General features: G+C 38.2%; 1 long non-coding RNA gene across 1 annotated transcript; it reads right to left on the reverse strand.

Moving 5' to 3' along the window:
• Window positions 1–19,910: 19,910 nt before the first annotated feature.
• Window positions 19,911–21,756, reverse strand: LOC133788304 (uncharacterized). The gene is made up of 2 exons (XR_009873182.1): window positions 21,087–21,756; window positions 19,911–20,957 (listed from the first exon to the last, which is right to left on the reverse strand). It is a non-coding gene; the product is annotated as an uncharacterized LOC133788304 (long non-coding RNA).
• Between the last annotated feature and the right edge of the window lie 5,320 nt (window positions 21,757–27,076).

Below are 27,076 nucleotides of genomic sequence, written 5' to 3' on the forward strand. Positions count from 1 at the left end.
CTTTGAATTTCAAATTCCACCAACCCCCATGGTTGTTACCAATGTTTAATTGGATGTTTATGGAATTAAAATGGAGATTTGGGAGTTATTTGGGATGTTAGAACCGTTCAATTTGGAAAAAACTGAAAAACCACATAGGCTGTCAACCTCATTGGCCACGGCTAGAATCATCAGTGGCCGCGGCCACAGCCTTTTTTCAGCCAAAAATGTGATTTTTCCAAAACGTCTCAAATCCTTTCCCACATGATTTTGTAACCTCCAAACACCTATTGGGAGTTAAAAACATGTCTCCAACAGTCATATATCATCATGAATTTTTGAAATCCAATCTCAAATGTGTAACATATAATATACACATTATTGGGTAATATTTGGGAGTTACAAATTTGTAACTGATTTTGTAACTCCAAAATATGTCACATTTGGGCACACTTATGTGTCTAATTTTTGTGACTCTCAATAATATGTTACAAGGTGTGACAAATCACATTTGTGTGAAAAATCACATTTTGTCACATTATTTAATCTAACATTATATTATATGAAATAATATAACACTTTCCACAGGTGAAGCAGTTGTTGTTGTTGTTGCACTCGCCTAGGTGGCGCCGATTGCATTGTCGCACTGCGACCAATAGTTGTTTTCTCTCCTTGGCTGCTTGTTGAAGTTCAAACTTCGGCTTGGGGGCTTCAATCTTTGTTTATTACTTCCCTTTCGGAATCCACCACAAAGTCAAAGAATCTTTCAAGCAAGCTGACCCATTCCTCTGCCATCAGGGGGTCCGAAGTTCCTTCGAACACAGGCGGATTTTGCCGGATGAACCGTTCCGAAATTGTTTTTGCTGTTCTGTTCTAGATGCATCAATTGGTGGGTTTTCTCCCACCAGTGGGTCTCAAAACTCTGTCCTGCAGGTCATTAAACAACTGCTGCCAGTTATTAGAAGCTGGCTATGGAATCTGACTTTGGTCATTCTCCTGACCCTGCCTGTTATTCTGGCCTTGATCTTCCTGGCCAGCTAATGAATCTGTCTGTCTTGGAATCATTCTATCACTTATATTGTGCTGAAACAATCAATACGGCCAGTTAAGCAGTAATAAATAATCCTCTTTCCGCCTCACGATCCAAGATCAACAGATAATCACCATATTCCACAATTATATAGATATACAGATGGATACATGATCATATCATTTAGCATTTAACACGTATCAATTGATAATTCACAATGAACAATACTAATAAGTATGTTCTAGCAATATCAGTACTAATAAGCACGTTCTTGCTGATGATGTGTAGTCAAGGCACAGCCTTATCAGTGTATTTCATGTAGACAGGTAAAGCATTTATACTATATTTAAGAAGTTAAATATATAACCACATAAATAGTTACCAAACCATGAGTCAATATTGTCTTCAGTGGCGAGTGTACAAGCCCAGCCAGTCTACAGGAACCCTAATCCTTGGCACGCTCTGATTCCAAGTTGTAACGGCCTGGTTACTCCAAAACCGTTATTGTGAACTTTGAACCGTGCTTAACTCGCTAATCGAGTTATTTGGTTATAAACGTGCATCTAGGTGTTATTAATAGGCTAAGGTGAAAAACTCGATCAAAAGGAAATGATATATTTTATTTAAAACATAAAATTGTACATGGGCCCATAAAAGCGTTTACAAGTTATTTACAACTAAAAATGGTCATTATAGTGTAAAAATTACAACCCGCCGACCTAAGCGGCAAAAATAGGGTAAACCCCTAGTTCCTCTGAGAAACACCTTGGTCGTGGTGGTCAAGCGGCCGCATATGTACACATCGCCACCTAAGCTCTCCACTCAAGGCGGGGTGAGCTTTTCTTTCCCTTTACCTGCACCACATAGCACGCGTGAGCCAAGGCTCAGCAAGAAAAGTCATTACTGCATGAATACAATATCAAATGATGATTATAATAATCATGCAGAGCTTATATCCCTAAATAGATAAGTGAATATCACTTCAAGATTCTAGTAACCATGCTGGGGCTTGTACCCCTAATAAGATGATATCTAGATTCTGATAATCATGCTGGGACATGTAGCCCTAATCAGATGAGTGACTGATGAGTAAGTCACTAACTTGGGCTCCGCACCCTCGCCACGTGACGATGCAGTCACCTGTACCTTCTGGCCCTGGCTCTAGGTAACTAGCCATTAGACTAGACAAGTGCTTTTGTTTTTCATCGAACTTAAGTTCAGTCAAGCATTTCATGCTCATAACGATAATGCTTATGTCGATTAGATCTAATATTTTCGGCTTGAATCAAACACGCTAATACTGTTCTTGAGTCATAAGCCAATAGCATACGACCAGTGCTCAGTACTACTGTCGAACTTGACTAATGAATCACAACTTCACAGTTAATACTGACACCATTGCCAATTCTGTTGGGAATTGTGCCCTGAAAGCATATGTAGTAGACATTGTTTTATGAAATAAATAAATGAATTGAATTTGTTATGCATATATATTATGGACTATATTATTATGTGATAATATTATGTAAATATCAGAAAAATTCCTAAGTTCATATATGTTATCTCAAACACATATTGGTACGAGAGGATTGTGTTTGAGATAAATGAACTTGAATAGTTCGCAGTAAAATAAAGTTATGGAATCTTTAGATTAATTACTACAAGTACGGTCCACTAGTATTATGAATACATGTGATCTAGATCCGGATCACTAGTGTGATAGGACACTTTAGTGGAGGTGCTTTATATATTAGAGAATATATAGAACTGGACCAGATATGTTTATTAATACTTAGTTAAATACCGTTTCAAAGTATTAATTAAATATATCAACTGATGATCATATACAAATAGATCTTAATCCTGAAGTTACTATGAACTCCTGTTTATGTTATATGAGTTCTTTGATTCACTCGTTAGGGTCTGTCAGAATGATCAGGCTAGAAACTTTTGTTTTGGGAACTCATTAATGTAGATGGCTGGGGACATAGTATACAGATATGGAATCTATGCCTTCTCGCAAGAGATTGAATGATAGTTCTCTTAAGGGTTGACTTTTGGGACTAAAAGGTTATTGAGCTCAAATTCATAATTTAGTTATGAATTAACCTTCACTAGTAAAGTCAATGGTACTTAAGGAAACAAGAGATAATTAAAAGGGTAAAACGGTAATTTTATTTCCGATTAATTATGAACCATTATTAGAGGGTCAATTTGTATGCAATGATTATATCAATGGACGCTTTATAATTATAAAGTACTCAGTAAATGAAATTTCTATAATTACAAGAGTGCAGTCTCATATTTATAGTGGAATAATCATGAGATTAATAAATTAAGATTATTTAATTAAAGAGTTTAATTGATAATCTCAAATTTATTGGAGCATGGAATTATAGGTCCATAGGTCCCCACAGGGGCTCTATCAACATTATTCGAGGTAAGAGTTGATATGAAGGGAAAAATAGTTTAAAGACATATTTAAGAAGAAATTTGTTCTTCAAGCCAAATATGCAATTATATGATAATAGTGATTAATTAATTAATTACAAATTAGTTGTAGTTAACAAAATTAATTAATATTTAATTATTGTATAATTTTTGAAATTATATTAAATAATTAAATTAATTTTGAAATTTAATTAAATAATTAATTAATTATAATTTTTGAAATTATAATAAATTAAATATTTATTTTCGAAAATAATGGATTTAATTAATTAGTATAATTAATTAAATATCTTTATTTGAGTGGGAGAGAATAATCTGATAAGTTCAAATTGGATTTGAATTTAAAAGATTAATATTTATTCAAATAATTAATTATATTTAATAATTAGTTAAAAATATATTTAATTTAAATTTGAATTGGTTATCAGGTTGTTAGATTTTATCTGACAAAGTAGTTTGAATAAATAATTAAATAAAAATTGAAAAAACCAACATCCCTAAAAATAGGGATGCTACACGTGCACACACAGTCCATGGACTGTGTGTGGCATGTATTGCTATTATCAGGGATAAGTTTTTAATTTTTATTTAATTAATTCATGGATAATTCAAAAATTAGTTTTTGGATATTTTCATTAATAAAATAATTAATTAATTAAAAGGTAAATTGTAAATTGGTTTCAGATTTATTTTTTTAAATTTGAATATTTTCTTTTAAGTATGACTAATCAGAATATATACAAATAACCAATCTCAGAAAACTAAGTCGGAGATTTGCTCTATGAAAAATAGAACGATAGTTTTCTCTCCCTGAAAAATAAAGAACTAATTCTCAGGCCTATTCTCTTGATCTCATGTGTTGAGTACATCAAGTAGAATCACAAATAAACTATCATTCATTCTCTAAGTGCCCACACACTTCTTGAGGTGTAGAGAACTCTTTGGAAGATCTTGGTGTGAGTACCTGGGAGCAGCTTGGATAGGAAGATCATTCTAAATACGAAAAGATAGCAAGGACACTTGATAGGCTTCAAGAGGTATGATTTCTATTCTTAACTTGCTTATGATTAATGTATGTATATTAATGGATCCGCATATTTAAAGTTAGTTTAAATATGTTACAAAAAAAAATTTGTACACTGGGCCAACCCCACCACCATTCCGCTGCGTATTAGGAAACTCGTTTCTAACAGATTCTGACTAATGAGTTAGTGCCATTCACAAGTAAGCAAGATTTGCTAAGCATTTGATATGCAATCAATGTCTACATACATGCATGTTTATTAAATATTTGAGTTTTTTGATGAATAAACATAATCATGGATAAGTCTAGGAGTTTTAGAACCTTCCCTCAGCTGTTAGGATCACGTTTTACTCAGTCAAAGTGGTTTAAACAAATTCAAGTGTGCTGAAAGTGTACAAAAACATGTTTGAAATATCAGCGTATGTTGATATCTCGCAGCTATAAGGGTCGATATATCGCCTATGTTTGATACAAAAAACATATGAGGTGCAGTTTTCTTACCTCTGATTCGAGCGAGAAACAAGTTAAAAGAGCGACCTTGAGAACGATCGAACCTTTGATTCTTTAGCGGTCACCTAGTCATAACCAAATATAACCTCCATCAATGAAAATGAGAAATGAAAGGTTCTTGACCTAAACCTCACTCCTGGGACCCCGAATTGTACCCAAACGGTGAGTAGATTTGATCCCGAGCCTTAGGAATTGAAACCTCAAGCCAAAACTCCTAAAAAATGCCCAAAATAGGAATCAGGAAAGATAGGGTAGCGCTACCCCCATAGCGCCCCAGCGCTACAAGCAAGGTTGAATGGCCCTGGCTAGCGCTATAGCGCCCTCCCTTAGGCGCTGTAGCGCTAGGACCAGGCTGATCAGCCCTGGTTTTTCCCTCCTTCGATTCTTCCATTTCCAACCTTAAAAAAATGCTCCCAAACCTCATTCAAACTCCCAATTGAACCCAAATATCCACTCTACAAGTACTAGGCATCATAACCCAAGCAACCCTTGCCAAAAACTCCCATCAATCCTCAACAATCCATCTCAAACTCCAAGCTGAAATCCAAATGAAAATAGAGTATAAAACCAAAGTTTTAATGGCTAGAAACTTACCTCAAGCTCAGTATGGAACCCTCTTCAATGACGGAACACAACCCTAAGCCCTCAAGACTCACTTCCCAAGCTTGATTCCTCAAAGGAAGCTAAAAAATCCAAAGAGAAAAGGAGAAGAAATGGTGCTCGGGAGAAGAAGAGAACGTACTCTGTTTTGGTTAAGTTTCTAAATCCATCTTAGTTCACATATATCCCTCAGGTAAAAGGACAATATTGCCCCTAGGTCATTTAAAGTCCTTTAAAGGCTTCCAAGGGTAAAACCGTCCTTTTTCCCCTATCTCGTTAATCTTAATTAACACTCTCCAATTCTCGTTATTCCCAATATTCTCAAATACCAATAAATCATACCCAATTACCCTTTTATTCCCGGTAATGTTCTAATCATCAAATTACCCTGAGACTCACCCCGAGCCCCGAAATTAACCCCGTTATGACCAAACCGATAACTTGCATTAAACGATCGTCTCATGCCGAATGGCTCGAACAAATTCACATTAAATGTGGCCTCATCAATAATTCACCAATATGCATGAAAATATACAATTATGCCCTCAATGGGCCAAATTACCTAAATGCCCTTATAATAAAATGTGGACCCACATGCATGCATTTATCATCATATAATAATATAATTCACATAAACATGCATATAATCATTTAATGGCATAATAAATCAATTATGGCCCTCTCGGCCTACTAATCCAACCATTAAACATCATTAGGGATGTTGGGGCATTACAACTATCCCCTCCTTACAGAAATTTCATCCTCGAAATTTACCTAAACAGCTCGGGATACTGACTCTGCATATCTGACTCTAGCTCCCAGGTCGCTTCCTCGACCTTGATGCTCCTCCATAACACCTTAACCAAAGGTATCGTCTTATTCCTAAAGACCTTGTACATTCTGTCAAGTATCTGGACTGGTTGTTCCTCATAGGAGAGATCTGCCTCAAGCTCCAGATCTCTGTAACTCAAGACATGAGTCACATCAGATACTTATTTCTGAAGAGCTAAAATGTGAAACACGTTATGCACGGCTGACAATGCCGGTGTAAAGGCCAACCTGTAGGCCACCTAACCAATCCTCTCCAGGATCTCAAATGGACCTACAAATCTAGGGCTCAACTTGCCCTTCTTCCAAAATCTTCTCACCCCTTTCCATGGCGAGACTCTAAGGAAAACATAGTCTCCCAATTGGAACTCCACGTTCCTGCATTTGGGATCTGCATAAGTTTTCTGTCTACTATGAGAAGCGAGCATCCTAGCTCAAATCTTCTCAATGGCCTCACTGGTCCTCTGAACTGCCTCAAGACCCAAGTATCTCCTTTCTCCTGTCTCATCCCAATGAATGGGATATTTGCATTTCCTACCATACAGCATCTCATAAGGTGCCACCCCAATGGTAGACTGATAACTATTATTGTAGGAAAATTCTATCAAAGGTAGATACTTACTCTAAGATCCACCAAAGTCCACCACACATGCTCGCAGCATGTCCTCTAATATCTGGATCGCCCTCTCAGATTGTCCATCTATATGAGAGTGATAAGCAGTATTGAACTTCAACTGTGTTCCCATGGCCTTCTGTAAACTCCCCCAGAACTTGGAAGTAAAAGTGGGGTCCCGATCTGACACGATCGACCTCGGTGCTCCATGGAGGTGCACAATCTCTCTCACATAGAGATCTGCGTACTAGTCAACTGTATATGTAGTCCTCACTGGCAAGAAGTTAGCTGACTTGGTGTAGTGATCCACTATAACCCATATTGAATCATGTTGACCAACAGTCCTGGGTAATCCCACCACGAAATCCATCGTGACGTCCTCCCATTTCCACTCTGGGATATCCAGAGGATGCAATAACCCTGCTGGCCTCTGATGCTCAGCCTTGACCTGTTGACATGTCAAGCACTTAGCCACATACTCTACTACATCCATCTTCATCCCAGGCCACCAATACAGCGATCTCACATTCTGATACATTTTTGTGGTTCCTGGATGCAAAGAGTAAGGTGTAGTAGGAGATTCATCCAGAATCTCTCGCCTCATAACAGTGGCTAACAGAACACATATCCGACCCTTGTATCTCAACAAGCCTATCTCAGACACTGTATAATCTCTGGATGCTCCAACCAAAACATCCTCTCTGATCTTGATCAATTGTGAATCACCCAACTAACCCTCCTTTATCCTTTCCAACAGTGTAGACTGTAGCGTAATATTGGCCAACTGGCCCACCAACAACTCTATACCAGCTCTGGTCATATCCTCTACTAACTTTCTGGCTATCAGCCTCACACTATAAATCTGTCTCGGACCCTTCCAGCTTAAAGCATCAGCTACCACATTGGCTTTCCTTGAATGATACAAATCTCACAGTCATAGTCTTTTACTAACTCCAGCCAACGCCTTTGTCTCATATTCAAGTCTTTCTGCGTGAAGAATTACTTCAAGATCTTGTCGTCAGTATAGATCTCACACTTCTCCCCATAAAGGTAATGCCTCCATACCTTTAACGCAAAGACCACAACTGACAACTCTAAATCATGAGTGTGATATCTCTGTTCATACTCCTTCAGCTGACGTGAAGCATAACCAATCACCTTCCCTGACTGCATCAGAACACAACTCAAACCTTGATGTGAGGCATTGCAGTACATCACAAACTTCTCCTTATCTGTTGGGAGACTCAGAAACGGTGCTGTAATCAATCTCTGCTTCAGTTCCTAGAAGCTGTTCTCACATCTGTCTGATCACACGAACTTTTGATCCTTGCATGTCAGCTCAGTCAATGAAGTAGCAATATTTGAGAACCCTTCAACGAAACGTCTATAATAACCTGCCAATCCAAGGAAACTTCTCACCTCATAAGCATTCTTTGGCCTTGTCCAATCTCTGACTGCCTCAATCTTGGCTGGATCTACTTTAATCCCCTCCTTACTGACAATGTGCCCAAGAAAAGATACCTAAGATAACAAAAACTCACACTTTTTGAACTTTGCAAACAATATGTGTTCCCTCAGTCTCTGTAAACCAACCTCAGATGTTGCTCATGTTCTGACTCTAACTGAGAATAAACCAGAATATCATCGATGAAGATGATCACAAACTGGTCCAAATAATCCTTGAACACTCTGTTCATCAAATCCATAAAATCAGCTGGGGCATTAGTCAATCCAAAAGACATGACTAAGAATTCATAATGCCCATATCTAGTGCGAAAAGTAGTCTTCGGTATATCTCCCTCCTTGACCCTCAACTGATGATAACCAGAACGAATGTCTATCTTTGAGAATACCCTTTTTCCTTGCAACCGATAAAACAGATCATCTATCCTTGGCAGAGGATACTTGTTCTTAATGTTTAGCTTATTCAGTTCTCTGTAATCAATACACATCCTTAGAGAACCATCTTTCTTCTTCACAAACAGAACTGGCGCACCCCAAGGTGAGAAACTAGGTCTGATAAAACCCTATTTTACAGCTCTTGCAAATGTACTTTCAATTCTTTTAACTCAGTTGGTCCATTTTGTAAGGTGCTCTAGACACTGGCTCCATCCTCGGTGCCAGTTCTATCACGAACTCAATCTCTCTGTGTGGTGGCAACCCCGGTAAATCTTCTGGAAACACATCCAGAAATTCACAGACTAGTCTGGTCTCTTCTAGTCTCACTGGCATGACCTGAGTGGTATCCACCACACTGGCTAAGAATCCTATGCAACCTCCTTGCAATAGGTCTCTAGCCCTCAAAACAGAAATCATAGGTATACGGGGTCCATGCACAGTACCAACAAACACAAAAGGATCCTCACCTTCAGGCTCAAAGGTGACCATCTTCCTCCTGCAATCTATGGTTGCCCCATACTTCACCAACCAATCCATTCTCAGAATCATGTCAAAGTCAGTCATAACTAACTCTATCAAATCCACTGACAACTCTCTGCCCTCCACTGTCACTGGCAAAGATCTGATCCATCTCCTGGATACTACTAACTCCCTAGTGGGTAATAAGGTTCAAAACCCCACATCATAATAATCACATGGTCTACACAGTCTATCAATAATTCTACTAGCAACAAAAGAATGTGTAGCACCAGAATCAATCAAAATAGTATAAGGGGTTCCAACACTAAGAAGCTGACTTGTAACTACTGAGGGTGAAGCCTCAGCTTCTGCTTGTGTCAATACGAACACTCAAGCTGGGGCCAAGCTGTCTGCCTTCCTGGGTTCTTCCTTTCATGCTTTAGGGAAATATTTCTTGAAATGACCCACTGCCCCACGTAAGAAGCAGGCCTTTGCCCTACACTCCCCCAAATGGTGCCTCTTGCACCTAGGGCATTCGGGATAAGTCTTCCAGGCCTCACTGCCACCCTGACGACCCATTGTAATACCTCATGGTCACATGTCAGGACCTGGAGCTGGGAAGGTATCAGGAACCTTCCTCTTCTGATCACTGGGGCCTCCACCCCTACCTGAACCCACAAATGGAGGACCTGTCCTCCTAAACTCTTTTCAGGCTGCATTGTCCCGCCATCAGTGGGTACTAGCTCCATGGAAAACTTTTCCAATCTATCAAACTTCAGGGCATACTCAGTCACTGATAAACTCCCCTGAAGTAACCTGATAAACTCCTCAGCTTTAGCAGCCTTGATGGCATTGTTGTAGTACTTCTCATTAAACATATTCTGAAACTCTTCCCAACTCAGGGCATTAATGTTTCTGATATGAGATATAACTTCCCACCAAATTCAGGCATCCTCCTGAAACATATACGTGGCACATGCCACCCTCTCATTACCAGACTCCCTCATAAAGTCAAGGATGGTGGTAATCATGCTCATCCATTGCTCTGCCTTAGCTGGATCTGCACTGCCCTCAAACACTGGTGGTTGTTGTTTCCTGAACCTTTAATAAAGAGGCTCCCATTTGCTACCAACCTCAGGCAGCTGCTCAACTGTTGGCACCGATACAGGTGGTGCCTTAGGTAAAACGTTCCCTGTAGGAACCTACTGTTGTCTCAGGAGGCAGATTTCTTCTTCCTGCCTCAAAACTCCGGCCTGCAGGTCATTAAACAACTGCTACCAGTTATTAGGAGCTGGTTGTGGTATCTGACTCTGGTCATTCTCCTAACCCTGCCTGTTATTCTGGCCTTGATCTTCCTGGCCAGCTAATGAATTTTTCTGTCTTGGAATCATTCTATCACTTATACTGTGCTGAAACAATCAATGCGACCAGTTAAGCAGTAACTAATCCTATTGCCGCCTCACGGTCAACAGATAATCACCATATTCCACAATTATATAGATATACAGATGGATACATGATCATATCATTTAGCATTTAACACATATCAATTGATAATTCACAATGAACAATACTAATAAGTATGTTTTAGCAATATCAGTACTAATAAGCACGTTCTTGCTGATGATGCGTAGTCAAGGCACAACCTTATCAGTGTATTTCATGTAGACAGGTAAAGCATTTATACTATATTAAGAAGTTAAATATATAACCACATAAATAGTTACCAAACCATGAGTCGAGCTTGTCTTCAGTGGCGAGTGTACAAGCCCAGCCAGTCTACAGGAACCCTAATCCTTGGCACGCTCTGATTCCAAGTTGTAACGCCCTGATTACTCCAAGACCGTTACTGTGAACTTTGAACCGTGCTTAACTCGCTAATCGAGTTATTTGGTTATAAAAGTGCATCTAGGAGTTATTAATAGGCTAAGGTGAAAAACTCGATCAAAAGGAAATGATATATTTTATTTAAAACATAAAACTGTACATGGGCCCATAAAAGCGTTTACAAGTTATTTACAACTCAAAATGGTCATTATAATGTGAAAATTACAACCCGCCGACCTAAGCGGCAAAAATAGGGTTAACCCCTAGTTCTTCTGAGAAACACCTTGGCCGTGGTGGTCAAGCGGTCACATATGTACACATCGCCACCTAAGCTCTCCACTCAAGGCTGGGTGAGCTTTTCTTTCCTTTTGCCTGCACCACTTAGCACCCGTGAGCAAAGGCTCAGTAAGAAAACTCATTACTGCATGTATACAATATCAAATGATGATTATGATCATCATACAGAGCTTATAGCCCTAAACAGATAAGTGAATATCACTTCTAGATTCTAGTAACAATGTTGGGGCTTGTAGCCCTAATCAGATGATATCGAGATTCTGATAATCATGCCGGGGTGTGTAGCCTTAATCAGATGAGTGACTGATGAGTAAGTCACTAACTTCGGCTCCTCACCCTATCCACGTGACAATGCAGTCACCTGGACCTTCTGGCCCTGGCTCTATGTAACTAGCCATTAGACTAGACAAGTGCTTTTGTTTTTCGTCAAACTTAAAGTCAGTCAAGCATTTCATGCTCATGACGATAATGCTTATGTAGATTAGATATAATATTTTTGGCTTGCGTTAAACACGCTAATACCATTCTTGACTCATAAGCCAATAGCATACGACTAGTGCTTAGTACTACTGCCGAACTTGACAAATGAGTCACAGCTTCACAGTTAATACTGACACCATTGTTGATTCTGACTAATGAGTCATTGCCATTCACAAGTAAGAAAGATTTTTCTAAGCATTTGGTATGCTATCAATGTCCACATTTAAACACTCAACATGCCTCATTAATAACCATGCATGTCACATATGAGGTGCAGTTTTCTTACCCCTGGTTCGAGCGAGAAACAAGTTAAAAGAGCGACCTTGAGAACAATCAAACCTTTGATTCCTTAGTTGTCACCTAGTCATAACCAAATATAACATCCATCAATGAAAATGAGCAATGAAAGGTTCTTGACCTAAACCTCACTCCCGGGACCCCGAATCGTACCCAAATGGTGAGTAGATTTGATCCTATGCCTTAGGAATTGAAACCCCAAGCCAAAAACCCTCAAAAGTGCCCAAAATTGGAATCAGGAAAGATAGGGTGCTGCTACAGCGCTGCCCCCCTAGAACCCCAACGCTACAAGCAGGGTTGAATGGCTCTGGCTAGAGCTGTAGCGCCCTCCCTTGGGCGTTGTAGTGCTAGGACCAGGCTGATTAACCCTAGTTTTTCCCTCCTTCGATTCTTCCATTTCCAACCTTAAAAACATGCTCCCAAACCTCATTCAAACTCCCAATTGAACCCAAATATCCACTCTTCAAAAACTAGGCATCATAACCCAAGCAACCCTTGCCAAAAACTCCCATCAATCCTCTACTATCCATCTCAAAATCCAAGCTGAAATCCAAATGAAAACAGAGTATAAAACCATATTTCTAATGGATAGAAACTTACCTCAAGCTCAGTATGGAACCCTTTTCAATGGTGGAACGCAACCCTAAGCCCTCAAGACTCACTTTCCTAGCTTGATTCCTCAAAGGAAGCTTAAAAATCCAAAGAGAAAAGGAGAAGAAATGGTGCTCGGGAGAAGAAGAGAACGTACTCTGTTTTGGTTAAGTTTCTACAGCCATCTTAGTTCACATATATCCCTCTGGTAAAAAGACAATATTGCCCCTAGGTCATTTAAAGTCCTTTAAAGGCTTCCAAGGGTAAAACCGTCCTTCTTCCCTTATCTCGTTAATCTTAATTAATGCTCTCCAATTCCTGTTATTCCTAATATTCTCAAATACCAATAAATCATATCCCATTACCCTTTTATTCCCAGAAATGTTCTAAGCATCAAATTACCCCGAGACTCACCTTGAGCACCAAAATTAACCCCGTTATGACCAAACCGATAACTTGCATTAAATGATCGTCTCATGCTGAATAGCTCGAACAAATTCACATTATAATGTGGCCTCATCAATAATTCCCCAACATGCATGAAAATACACAATTATGCCATCAACGAGCCAAATTACCAAAATGCCCTTATAATAAAATGTGGACCCACATGAATGCATTTATCATCATATAATTATATAATTCTCATAAATATGAATATAATCATTTAATGGCATAATAAATCAATTATGGCCCTCCCGGCCTACTAATCCAACCATTAATCCTCATTAGGGATTTTGGGGCATTACACTAGTGCTCACTGCCCCACTTTGCTTTTGCACTTACCTACAACATGAAACAACTAGGTAAGCGAAAATACTTAGTAAGGACAGCCTTTCACACAAATATAATAAACCCAGCAACAGGTTGCCCTAAGGTAGTTACCACTATCGGTTATTAGAGTATTGGACAAATTCCAACCCTATCATACAATTCTTAATAAAAGTCATATAGAAAATCAAGCACATTGGGTGCGCCCAACAACTAATATTCATACATATCAAAATCACTACTACAAAAAAGACTTTTTAGGACTAGCATTGCGAGTCCTAAAAAAGTTTTTAGGGTTGAACTAAAAACTCTATTTGAGAGCCTTAAACGCGAGTCCTAAAAACTCTCGTTGAGCACCTTGAAGTCCTAAAAAATCGGGTTGAGTGCCTTTAAGTAATTTTTTAGGACTCACGTTGCGAGTTCTAAAAGAATGTTTTTAGGACTCGCATAAAAGATCCCGTTGAGTGTCTTTAAATTAAGATTTTAGGACTCGCTTTGCATGCCCTTAAAAAAAAATGCAGCTACAATTTTCATTTTGATTTTAAAAAAATATATCCCTTTGAGAGTCCAAAATGTATTATATATGTTAGATTTCTAAAATTTTCAAAAGAAAATACAACAAAATAGTTTTTTATTAATTACTCAAAAATATAATTTCAATATTTAGTCTACTTGGCTTACAAAATCATATTACATGATAGTTTATACTACAGTCAAATTCTATCATCACCAAATATTAAACAAGAAATGTTTAAAAAGTTAGTGAAATATATTTTTGATTCTAAAAACTTCAACTACCAATGTTGTCTAGTATTGCACCAAAGAAATGCATCTCAATATGGACCTGTACATTATAAAAAAGTTCTTTAATTACTAGGTTCATCAAACTTTTCAAAAGTTTGCTTAGAATATTGTATTTATAAAAAAATATACCTTTAGAAAATAAGCATGTCCAAAAGATCAAGAAAATTTGGGATAAGAAATATGTTTGAAGAGAGCTAGCCACGCTTGTATTTGTTTACAAATTTCAACATTTTTTAATGATTAAATTTTAATCCTCATGCTTAATGGCTGATGTAAGTTGGTATTGGAGGAAGTTGGTTCATCTGAAATCTTTTTTGTCCAGAGAGATTATGGAGGCTGCGGCAACAGGTAGGACTCTTAAGTTGAGTAGGTTGTATTTTCTGCTGCTACAGCAGAGTAAAGTGAGTTTTGCCAAAGTGGTTTGGTGCAGTTTGTCCCTCTCGAAGCACATATATATTCTCTGGTAGTTTGTCCTTGGCCACTTACTGACTCGAGACAAACTTCTTCTTCACTAGGTTCATATTGAATCTCCCTTATGCCCAGTTTGTGAGATAGAGTTGGAGTCACATGAACATCTGTTTTTTTACTGTATTTACTCTCAACAGCTTATACATAAGATCGAAGAATGGATGGGTATAGCTATCTGGCCTTCCAAGTACTGTGAATGGATTGTGTGGATGGCTGGGAGGCCTAAAGGTCTGTTTCAGCGAATATTGGCAGCTACTCTTGCTGCTTCTGTCTATTTCATTTGGCTGAATCGCAACTCATGTATTTTTAATTACTCAACTATTTCTAGTAACAGAGCTGTTTTTATGATTAAGGCTAGTTTAAAGGCTAGATTGTTGGGTATTGCTAGGAAGAAGCTAGGGACTCTTGAGAAGACTACTATGGATTCTTTGAGTCATTTGTAATTTGTTTGCTATTGTTTTAGCTGTCTTGAGCTCTTTTTGAGCTAGTGTTTGTATTTGTTGGTTGGTTCAATGAAGCTTCTTTCTTTCTTGAGCAATTTTTTTTTTTAATCCTCATGCAACTAGATATCAATCTGCATAATGTCTAGATTTAGTATTGGAGTTTGGAGAGATATTTAGTTACTCACACATACTAATTAACCAATAGACAGTCCACATGCTATGAAGAAATAATTTCAAACCAACATTTAAATCCCAAAGAACTTTGAGTGTCACATCTCTAGAAAAAAAAAATACTGCAATTTCATAAAAACTAGTGTTGAAAGTCCTTACCAAAGACAAATACTAGCTTTTGCAACACTAAGCCATTTTCTATATCAAGCGACAAAACAAGACAGATTTCAGAGAAACAATCCTAAACAAAAGCGGGGAGACGATTATACTAAACATTTATAGGAGAATAAAGATTATTATACAAGAGATAATCTATAGAAATGCAACACACACATTTACCAAGCTACATAGCAAAGAAAACATACATGTGCATTTGAAAGTTGTCATCTTACTCCAGATGGATATTGCTTTTCTTGCTCCAAAACCAAATGTTCCATTCTGTCAACTACCTAGCTCCAAAACTTGTTCTCAGTGTTACATAAAGGCACTGCTATATATTATATTACATTCAAAAGAATAAAATAAATATGTAACAACCAAACATATATGTAACAACCAAACATATATGATAAAAGAAAACCCTGCAAACACTTTCCTGGAGAAGCTTTTGCCTCCATTATAGATCCAACAAGAAATCGATATATATTTCAAAAAGCATTCATTAAAGACTAAAGGAAATGTGCATTAAAGAAAAAGAGAAAAGCCAACATGTCACCATCTATAGAAAATCGGACAGCATATCCCCTAATTTACTAGCCTAGCCATCTGTCACATTCAACACCAACATGTCAAACAAATCAAACAACACACAGGTTTTCATCCATATCTCACCGCAGCACACAAAATTCTCATAACCTACTTCACTAAGACATGCAAGTTCTCAATCTTCCGTTATCACCGCAACACACATAATTCTCGGAACCTACTTCACTACAGATGAATATCAAGATTATAGGAAAAAACAAAGGAAAAAATGTGATGAAGCAGTCTGTAACGCCCTGGATAGCCAAGACCGCTACACTGTGTGTTTATAAAGTGCCAGACTCGCTAATCAAGTCATTAAGGTAAAAACGTGTTGCTCAGATAGTGAAGGAACTAGGGTTAAAAGCATTTTTGTCTCGAAAGATACATTTTCAACACTAAACATTGTTTATGTACATGGGATCCCAAACATGACAGTTTAAAAGCCTTTTACAAAAGTTACAAAGTCTAAATACATTAACAGCCATACTAAGGCAAAATGAGCGGTTAGGTGATCACTGTCCTAACACACTCCTCGACCATGGTGATCGAACGGCTGGCTATGTACATTCCACCTCGGAGCTCTCCACCTCAGGCCTGGTCCAACTTGCCCTTGCCCTTACCTGCACCACGTAGCACCCGTGAGCCAAGGCCCAGCAAGAACATACATCAATAATAGAGCATGCACATTTAGCTGTCAGGTCAATCTCACATATGACATCTCATAAACTTCACGCATAGCAACAGTCAAGTATTTCATATACAAGGCATATCAATAATCAGGTATTTCATTTACAAAGCATATCAGCTCATATAACATAATGCACAGATGATAACCAGGGCTAGCGCTCACAAGCTGCTCCCTCTGTTATCCTTTCATTTCTGGCTCTCAGTGGCCAAATCGCGTCCCATGCGCTAAATTCATGAACGGTACTCTTAGACCGCTTATACGTGTCCCTTGGCATAACACCAATGATGACACAAAACAATTCTCGGGAGCACTTAGTCCCATCACAATCATACATTCGGGTGCAGTGTTCTTACCTTTCAATTCACTAGTTTTCGATGTCACGACACCTTGAGCACGATCCCACTTGAGCCCTAGCGCTTACCTAAACACAATCATAGTCAAAGTCAACATCAACCCTCAAGTTCAAAACCTAGCCCCGGGGCTAATCCCGAGCCCCCGGGATGTCCTAGTTCCACCAAACAAGGTGGTGGAACCAAACCCCAAACCTTAGGTCAAAAACCCTTGCAAAATACCCCAAAATCCCCTTCAGAAGGCAGGGTAGCGCTACAACGCTCTTGAGAGGGCGCTATAGCGCTACAGACAGAACCAAAACCCTTCCAGCATATGGGCCTAGCGCTACAGCGCCCAAAGGCTAGCGCTGTAGCGCTAGTCACAGGCAGCCCAACACCAAAATTTCCTTTGTGCGATTTCTCTCGAGCCAACCTCAACCAAACCTCTTCCAACTCTTACCCAAACTTTAAAACAACCTCATGACCACACTCCACTCATCCCAAGCACCCTAAACCTCCAAACTCCAAGCACATGCAATCACAAACTCAAAATTCACCATAGCCACCTCCAAACTTCAGAACCTAACATAAATCAGCTGAACATCAGAACTAGAGTTTAGAATTCATACCTTTGATAGAATTTCGCCCACAAGCTAACCCTAGGCTCCCCTTGGCTTGCTGCTCCTCAGCCCTAAGCCTGAATTCCCTAAAGTTCCATTCAATTCCATTCAATTCAACACAAGTACCACAACTTAAAAACCAGAAACAGAAATGGATGAACTCTAGAATCTTACCTCAAGTGTTGGTGAAACCCTGTTAAACCTCTGTCAATTCCTTAACCTTAGATCAAAGTCCTTGAGGTTTAGTTATCCTAGCTCTCCTCTAAGCTTTGCTCCAGAAATTCTCCAGAAATAGGTGAAGGAAAGTGTAAACCGACTCAAGAAACTCTCTCTGTTTTCCCTCCTTCTTTTCCCTTCTTTTTCAGACCCTTTTGATATTCTATAAATCCCACTATCTTAAAACCTCAGTAATACCCTTCCTTAAAATTCAAATGACCTTTATGCCCTCACAGTTATCTCTAATCCTTTAGTCCTCTTAAGGCATTTTAGTCTTTTTACCCAATTCCCGCTACTTCCTCGAGTGTCCCTATTATTTCCCGCTTAGTTCCCAATACCTTACTAATCACCAATAGCCTTCCTCAATATCATAATAATCTCCAGCTTATCCACTAAATTCCCATTTACACCCCTGAGCTCACCCCGAGCCGGGTATAAATCCCCGCTATGACTTTTACGCTACTTTGCTCACTAGGATCGTCTCGAGTCACAGATTACAGATATATCCACATAATAATGTGGTCTCAACAACTATCACATATATCAAAGCAGTTATGCCCATAATGGCTAAAATTACGATTATGCCCTTCTAACCTAATCTGGGCCTATATGCACACTAACACACATAATCATGCATCTCAAGTACTCAAGTAATCATATAACATGCTCAAGTCATAATAATCACACATAATTCCCATCATGCCCTCCTGGCACACTAATCAAGGCCCTTAAGCCTTATTAGTGAATTTGGGTTGTTACACAGTCCATGAAAATCCACATGCTAGAAAGCTTGTTCAATAGGCCACTAAATCATATTATAAAAATCATATCTACCAATGAAATTGTATACATTTAAGTTCTTTGCAATATTAAGAAAATAATAAGATTTCTAACATACATTCTCAAATAAAACACATTCACTATAATGCTACTAAGAGTTCTCTCAATTGCTCTGTCATCATTGTTTTCTTAATTAATAGAAGGAAAAAATTCATTTGGAAATAAATAAAAAGACAAGTCAATCTATATATATGAACTAAGCAGTTATACTATGGTCAGTCTCAGTAGTGATCAAGATACATACTAATTCATTAGCTACACAATTTTTAATACTTACACATATTAGGAAGAGCATGCAACAGAGTTGCAAAGTAAATCAACCTATCAGTTCATTCTCATTGATAGTTGATGTATTATATATAAAATGCATAAAACGAGTGATTTTTATAAAAATTAACTAGACAAGAGTCCATAAATTTCTAGAAAAACGGGCAACACAACAGCTACAAATCAAACATCCCCAAATTTTAAGAACCTGCAAACAAGGCATATGATAGTCCCAATGCAGTCCAATAAAATAACAGTTCAACTCATTATACTAATTAACTCTTAATATACTATGAACATACACAATTACATTTTAGTTTCCTAACTCTCAATCTCATGCTTGCTTGGTTTAATCTGTAATATTCTTAAGAAGTAAAAAGTTGTAATACTCTATACATTATGCTTCATGAATCAAAATACAAAACTATTAATAGCATTGAAAATAATAAAGAGTGATGAATGTAAAATATGTAAATTCTTCTTTTGTCAAACAATCAAATTGCTTCTTTGAAAAATGAAAACTCTCAAATCTTATAAAATACTATAAAAACATGTCATCCACTTGTTAAACATATGTTTTCTTATCCTTTTTTCTAATGAAAGAAAGTTCTTTTTCTTTTTGTTCTAAAAAAACATGTCAGCCACTAGTTAAACTCTCAAAATGCACGACAAACATAGCTAAATTATCACATAATTATGAATAGTTTCCAAGTGTTAGCAACTGTTGTTGAACATAGCTTTTTAACATATGGATACTTATTCAAACCCTCATTTACTTCCGGCCTAATGATTGAGATCACATCTATACAAAATAAAAAATACTTATTATAGGCTCAAACCAAGAAACAAGTAAAATAGAAAATTATCAAACTGTTAATTCTTAATATTCAGACATCATATTCTAATTTCAAGAAGATTCATACTAACCAGGACATATTGGAAGCACTGCAATTGACATTCCAACAAATGCCAAGGCAGCAGTCCCCCTAGCCAGCCCGTCAAGACCATCTGTTAAATTAACTCTGTTTCCCATAGAAACAAGACAAAATGAGGTCAACAATAGATACCATTTTCCCAGTTGAATAAGACCCAAGGGCGCAGGAAGGGTAACCCACATTTTCCTGCATCAAAAAACATAACATAAATCAGATAACAGATAACATTGAAAATTTCTAGAGGGAGAAAAAAGTCACTAATAACGATCCCTATATGCTATATTCCCAGTAAAAGACATATTCTTCCAATAACTAATCAAACATAATTGTGTGACTCACCAAAGAAATCCAATACTTCATTTGTATATTCTCAATTCATTTAACTGAACCTTTAAAACTCTATTCTCCTTACTATGTGCCTACTTGTTTATCCTAGTCTTGAATGATTGAATTTAATGGAAATTTATTTTTTATTTTATAAGTTTGTCTTCCCAAGAATAGATATGTGAGTTACCATCAGAAAAATGTTGACCAGATTAGTTACAAGAAAGTATACATGCCATAGGGTAACGAGACACTTCTCGTATTCAGCCAAAATGAAAAGCAGACCCCAACTGCTACCTGGAAAGCATTGCAACTTAACATTGAGAGCAATAAACTCTTTATTCATAAATCATTAGCATTTAAAGCACAGAAAGAGTAAATACAGTACATCATTAATAGCAAGAACCTGACCATCGCTCTTCTTGACCTTCTTCAACTTCCTCAGAAAATACCTAATAAAACATAAATCAACATAAAAAAAAAAAATCAATAACCCAAATAAAAAAAAACATGTCTAGGATCCCCTAAATCAAATAACAAAGCTAAAAGCTCTAAAAATCACAATCAAAACCATGGCTTACCAGAACTTGGACTTGGCGCGGACCTCATTGGTGGCCCAAAGCTTCATCTGGTAAATCTTAGGATGCTCATCAGACACGGTAGGGAGAGCCCTTCCCACAACCTGGTACTGGTGGAACTGCAACACAAAACCAAAACAAACCATTAATAAAAAAAACACACACACAGAAAGTTATCAATTTTCTCTAAAATGATTATATATATATATCTCAAAGAGATAAATGGGGGCACGAGTGCTCTTTCCATGGACGTCATTCATCGTGGTGGGGAGGCTCTCAATTCATCGTGGATGGCGAATCAAGGTCAAACAGCCTCGAAAACCCATGGACGCCGGTGAGCTCATTTCGTCTCCTCCTATCACTTGAAAGCTTGATCCTTGGTTGGGCTTTGTTCGTCTTGATACCATTAGTTCATCCATACTACCCTTCACCTGAGACGATGTCAGAGCAGCCAGAAATTGGCCTTGGATCCATGACGGCGATGTACGGACCTGGAGGCTTCTACTCGCAGGGAAGAATGACGACAAAGGGCTCGCGGGGATGGAGTTTCAACGTTGTCTATTCTTCCTAGTCCAATGCTTGAACGGCGGCGACAATCGATGGGTAGTCGTTCGGGGCTGGCAGAGAACAAATGAGAGAGAAAGGGAGAAAGAGAAGGAGACGATCGGTTAAGGAGGGAGAGCGAAAGAGATTTGGGGATTATATTTTTTTTATTTACTTATTTTATAAATAAAATTTGATTATATTCATAAAAACAAATTTGATTATAATGATTTTTAAATTATTTTTTTGAGACTCGTTCATTAATTAATTGTTTTACTATTTAGGTATTTATTAAATTACAGCATAAATTTTTTGTTATTAAAATATTTAGAATGAATATTATTAATTTTATATTTTAAAATTAATTTATATTTTATTTTATAATTTTGAACTAATTTAAAATATAGTATAAATTATATTTTATTTTTATTTTTATTTATATTTTATGTTTTTAGGACTCGCAAAGCTAGTCCTTGAAGAGTATTAAGGGCTCCCAAAGAAAGTCCTTAAAATTGTTAAGTAAAGCACTCATTTTTTAGCCCATATTTTTTTAGGACTCGCATATTTTTTTAGGACACTCATTGCGAGTCCTAAATTGTGTTTTTTCAGGACTCTCAATGAGTGTCCTAAAAACTCCATAAATATTTTTAAGGACTTGCATTTATGTGCGTGTCCTAAAAAAGTGTCCCGTAAAGGGTATTTTTGTAGTAGTGAATAACCTGCATTCAGAAAATTCCCAGAGCATCCAACATAGATAACCATATTGAACAATAACTTTGGTTGTATCTAACAACCAAGTTCACACTTAACACAATAACCTGCACTAAGAAAATTCCCATAACATACAATATAAAACTCATATCGTAATATTCTGCACTCAGAAGATTCTCAGAATATTCAAATATATTGAACACACATCAGGACTAAGCAATTAAATTATCAACAAGGGATCTGGGCCACAACCCGGTTCTAGCATTTATGTCCCGGCTCCAACCCGGACTATATTACCATTGTCCTGGCTTCAACCCAGACTATATTACCATTGTCCTGGCTCCAACTCGGACTATATTACCATTGTACTGGCTCCAACCCAGACTATATTACCATTGTCCTTGCTCCAACCCGAACTATATTACCATTGTCCTGGCTTCAACCCGGACTATATACTTACCATGTCCTGGCTCCAACACGGACTATATGCTTACCATGTGCTGGCTCCAACCAGGACTATATACTTACCATGTCCTGGCTCCAACCCGGACTATTTTACGTTAGAGTTCTGGCTCCAACCCAAACCCACTTACCATTTAGTTGCAGAATGCCAAAGCATTGCAAGAGTAGGCATTAAGCATACCCTTGTCTTAATGACCCAAACAAAACTAGTGTAATCTACTAATACAAGCACACATTAGTATATTCATGTTGTAGGCAAGAAAGAGAAAGGCTAACTTACTTGGAGTCCTTAGCTCGTAGATGGATCTTTAAGACCGCTTTTTGTTTTCCTTTTTCGCTATTACGTCAGTAAGTAAGTATTTTTTGGGTAAACATTTGCCCCCCAAGTTTATTTTAATGCGATCAGCATTTAATAAACTTACTCGACCAACAATCAATTTGACCTGTCACATCTGTCAGTACGTTTTTGAAAAGCAAGTAATTATGACCTTTACAGTTTCCCAAAAATGTTTTGACGGTTATCGCAATTCCCCGTACATCGAAATCCCATTCCCATCATTACCTTTTATTAACGCCCCGAGCAGTATAAATATAAGCCTTTTCATCTTTTTTTCATTTTTTACCCGAACTTTCTCTCTCTTTAAGAACTCAAACAAACCTTCAAGAAAACCTAGAGATTCCAGTTTCATTCGTGATGTCATCGAGAAAATCTTAGCAATAACTTCGTGATTTCTCCTAAAATCCATATCCAAGTAAGTTTTCAAATCCACCCTCTCATTTTTGTAGAAATTTTTATGTATTCTGGTCTTGATTCACGAATTTTTGTAACTGGGTTTCTATTGTTCCTAAGAAATTTTTGGGTAACCGGGTTTAAGCAAATATACATAGAATGAGTATGCTAGAATAAGGAGTTTAGGTAGTATAAAATACTAGACAATGTTTTAAAAAGTAATGTGAGGTATTGGAATATTGATTTCGGGTCCAAAATCGAAGTGAAAAATAAATTTTAAGCTTTTTGGAAAAACTGGGTTTTTCCCGCCTGTTTTCGGAGTTGAAAAGTTTTTCCGAAAAAACTTTTCACATTCACTTTTTGATCTATTTTTCAAACTGTTCGCATGTTTATTGTGTTTATATCAGGATGCTACTGGTTGTATAAAAGCTTAACTTTTATACACGAGCAACGTTATCCTTGTTTTTCTCTATTGGTCGTAGATTCTCACTTCCCCTTTGCTCTTCTCAGATATTCATGCATAATCCCTGGGGAGGTGAGAAACTAATAGACAATGATCTTCTTGCTTTGTTGTTCGAGGATCAAGATGCCTTCATTGCCTTTTCCTAAGCCTTCGACTTTACAATCAAACTCTATGACTAGTCCTCCACACAAGAAATCTAACATGGGTCGTGTCAAATACACTGCTCATAGGAAAAAGAAAACAACATATTCACCTTCTAACCAGCCGACAACCAACGCCGAGGGTCCTTCAAGCAACCCTCAACCTTTAAACTTCTCACCACCAGACATTCAGCTCAAAGCTCGTCCCCGTGATTGCCTTCAAGCAGAGGTAGATTGGTACATTGCCCCTCCTAGTGTCATATCGACCAGGATGGTGGAAAAATACCCCAAGAAGTATGGGATTTCCATGATTACCCTGTACAAACCAACACCCGACCGGAGGGCAAACTTACCCGGAGGTGCCTACAGTGCCTGGTCGAGGTATCACATCGAAGCAGGGGCAGTTTTACCCTTGCACGATTTTTCCGAGGGGTGGCCAATTATTTCGAGGTCGCCCCTTTCCAAATAACACCCAACGGATATAGAGTACTTTCAGCACTCTATATCTTATACACCCACAAAAAATGACCTGTGCCTACTTCACATGAAATCAACTATCTGTTCGATTGAAAATCCAACCCCAACCAGAACAACATGGGGTTCTTCCACTTTTGCCACCAAGAATCTTCTCGCACATTCTTGAGTGATATTACCTACAAGTCCAATGTAGGAAGGTACTTCCAAGAGTACTTCCTTACAACCGACTTGGTTGCTGACAACCTAGCCTTCACACGAGGAGGTAAAATTTTAATCTATGATCGACCTTTAACTAGTCATTTTTTCGTCTTTCCTTGTCCTTAGTTGTCTTGTGGTGCATCTAGGTCCATGGTACCGACCAGACCCCACTCCAGAGATGGAGATAAGAGTCGCAGCCTTGGTCAGCATGTCCAATATAGTAAAAAGTGTCAAGGAGCTGGTCACAGAGAACAATTTAAGGCTGGTCAGTAGCACTTCACAAGGATGTGAGGGAATCCACCGCGGGGAGTGCCACTAGAGACGTTACTAACAGACAAGACATCCCCGAGCAGCAGCAAGATGTGTCACAACCCCAGAGGCGACAACCAACGGGAGTGACCATCCAAGAACCAACTCCTAGCACTCGAGCTGGTAATACCCCTACCCAACATGGGAGGGGAAAACAAAAACTACCTGAATACACCAGCCTATACTCTAATCTTCAGACGAGAACGATATAGATTTCTCACTCCTAGATAATCTGCCCATCCTTTGTCATTTATTCGATAGGAATGGCAACTTTAAATTTACGACCAGTAGTTTTAGCTTGGACTTCTTTGAGGTAGATAGTGAGTGTAGCAGTAGTTCTTTAGATAATGTAACGACCAGTAATAATAGTTTGATTATACTACTTAGAATTTCTCTTTATGTTATTCCTTTATTGCGCCAAACTATTTCTTAACATATCTGCTCGTTTGTTTTTGTTTTGCAGTCATGCCATCTAACGAAGCTTTCAACATGTACGCCTCTGCAGACGCTCCTCCGAGCAGGAAGAAGTTGAGCAGACAACACCCTGGAGAAGGCAGTGGAGAGCCCTCCAGAAAAAGAGCTCGACCAGAGGACCCTTCAGCTCATGCTCTTTCTAAATCAACTATTCCTCCTCCTCCTCGCACTACTCATTCCCCCAACCAGGCCGAAAGATCTCTGGCCGCAGATTTATTGAGCAATGCTTATAGCTCAACAAATGACAAGCTTCAGAGATTGTCTAAGCACCGTCGCAACCAGGAGGCCTTTGCCTATCTTCCTGCGTTGAAACCCAGCCAGGTCCTTGCTCGTGGGTTCAACAAACTGATCAGTGTAAGTTTCTTCTATATTTTGTTTTAGTCGAACAACATTTCCTTTTATTAGCTCTGAAAAATTCATTATTCTACTGTTCACAGGGTATCCTAACCATGAACAATGGCTGGCGTCGCACTGAGGAGGTCGATGCAAAACATGCCTATGAGATCAAAGCCTGTGAGGAGAAGGTTAAGGTGGCTAAAGACAAAGTCGCCAGTTTAACCGAGGAGCTAAAGAGGACCCAGGAAGAACTGGCCAAAACCATTGCTGCCAAGAGAAGTTCAAGGAAGCTTCAGAGACCAACTACAAGGAATTAACCAAACTTCAAGAAGATCTGGAGGCTAGTATGAAGGAGGCAATTGGATTGGAGGAATGAGTTAAGCTGCTCAAGGAAACAAATTCCCAAAACCTGGAGAGGTTCTGAGGAGCTACCTTTAATTGCTTCTACTTGTTTTGGAAGAACAATCCAGAGACAAATTTCGACTATCTTCCCGAGCAAATGAGACAAGTCGAACTCGCGAAGTGCTCTGCTCGCCAAGAAGAGGAAAGGAATGCTCAGAATGCCTCAGACTCTCATGAAATCTCTCTGGCGACAGGCATCGATGGTACTGAAGAAGATGCTGGAACATCAGTCGACCAACATTCTCAACAAGACCCTCCTCCAGCTACACAATAATTTTTTCTTTATTTATGCAACTAAAACATACAAACAACAATTCGTAATGTTAAGACAATTTCGCTGCCTAAGGTAGTTTTTCCTTTTTAATATTTTAATTACATCCGACCAGAAATTGCTCGCGGTGCAAAGACATTTCGTTGTGATATTATAATATATTTATTGCTATTATAACATTTGTTCGTATGACTGAACTTATCATAACACTTTATTATGATTTCACAAAATTAACAAAAAATTTGCAAAATACTCTATAAGTGTTGTAGTATGATTTCCCTTATTTTGCTCGTGTCTTTACATATGCCCGTTGATATGCTTTGCTCACTTAGTGTCTTATATGCCCCCAAGTGATCAAGGAGTTTAATGTTCTCGGTCACTTGCCATGACCAAGTCCTGTTCGAATATAACTACTCACGTACTTTATAAACAATTAATGATAATATAGCAAAACAACACACATAATGAGCAAATACT

This window comes from Humulus lupulus, chromosome 7, assembly GCF_963169125.1.
Source record: "Humulus lupulus chromosome 7, drHumLupu1.1, whole genome shotgun sequence".
Taxonomy (NCBI): Eukaryota; Viridiplantae; Streptophyta; class Magnoliopsida; order Rosales; family Cannabaceae; genus Humulus; species Humulus lupulus.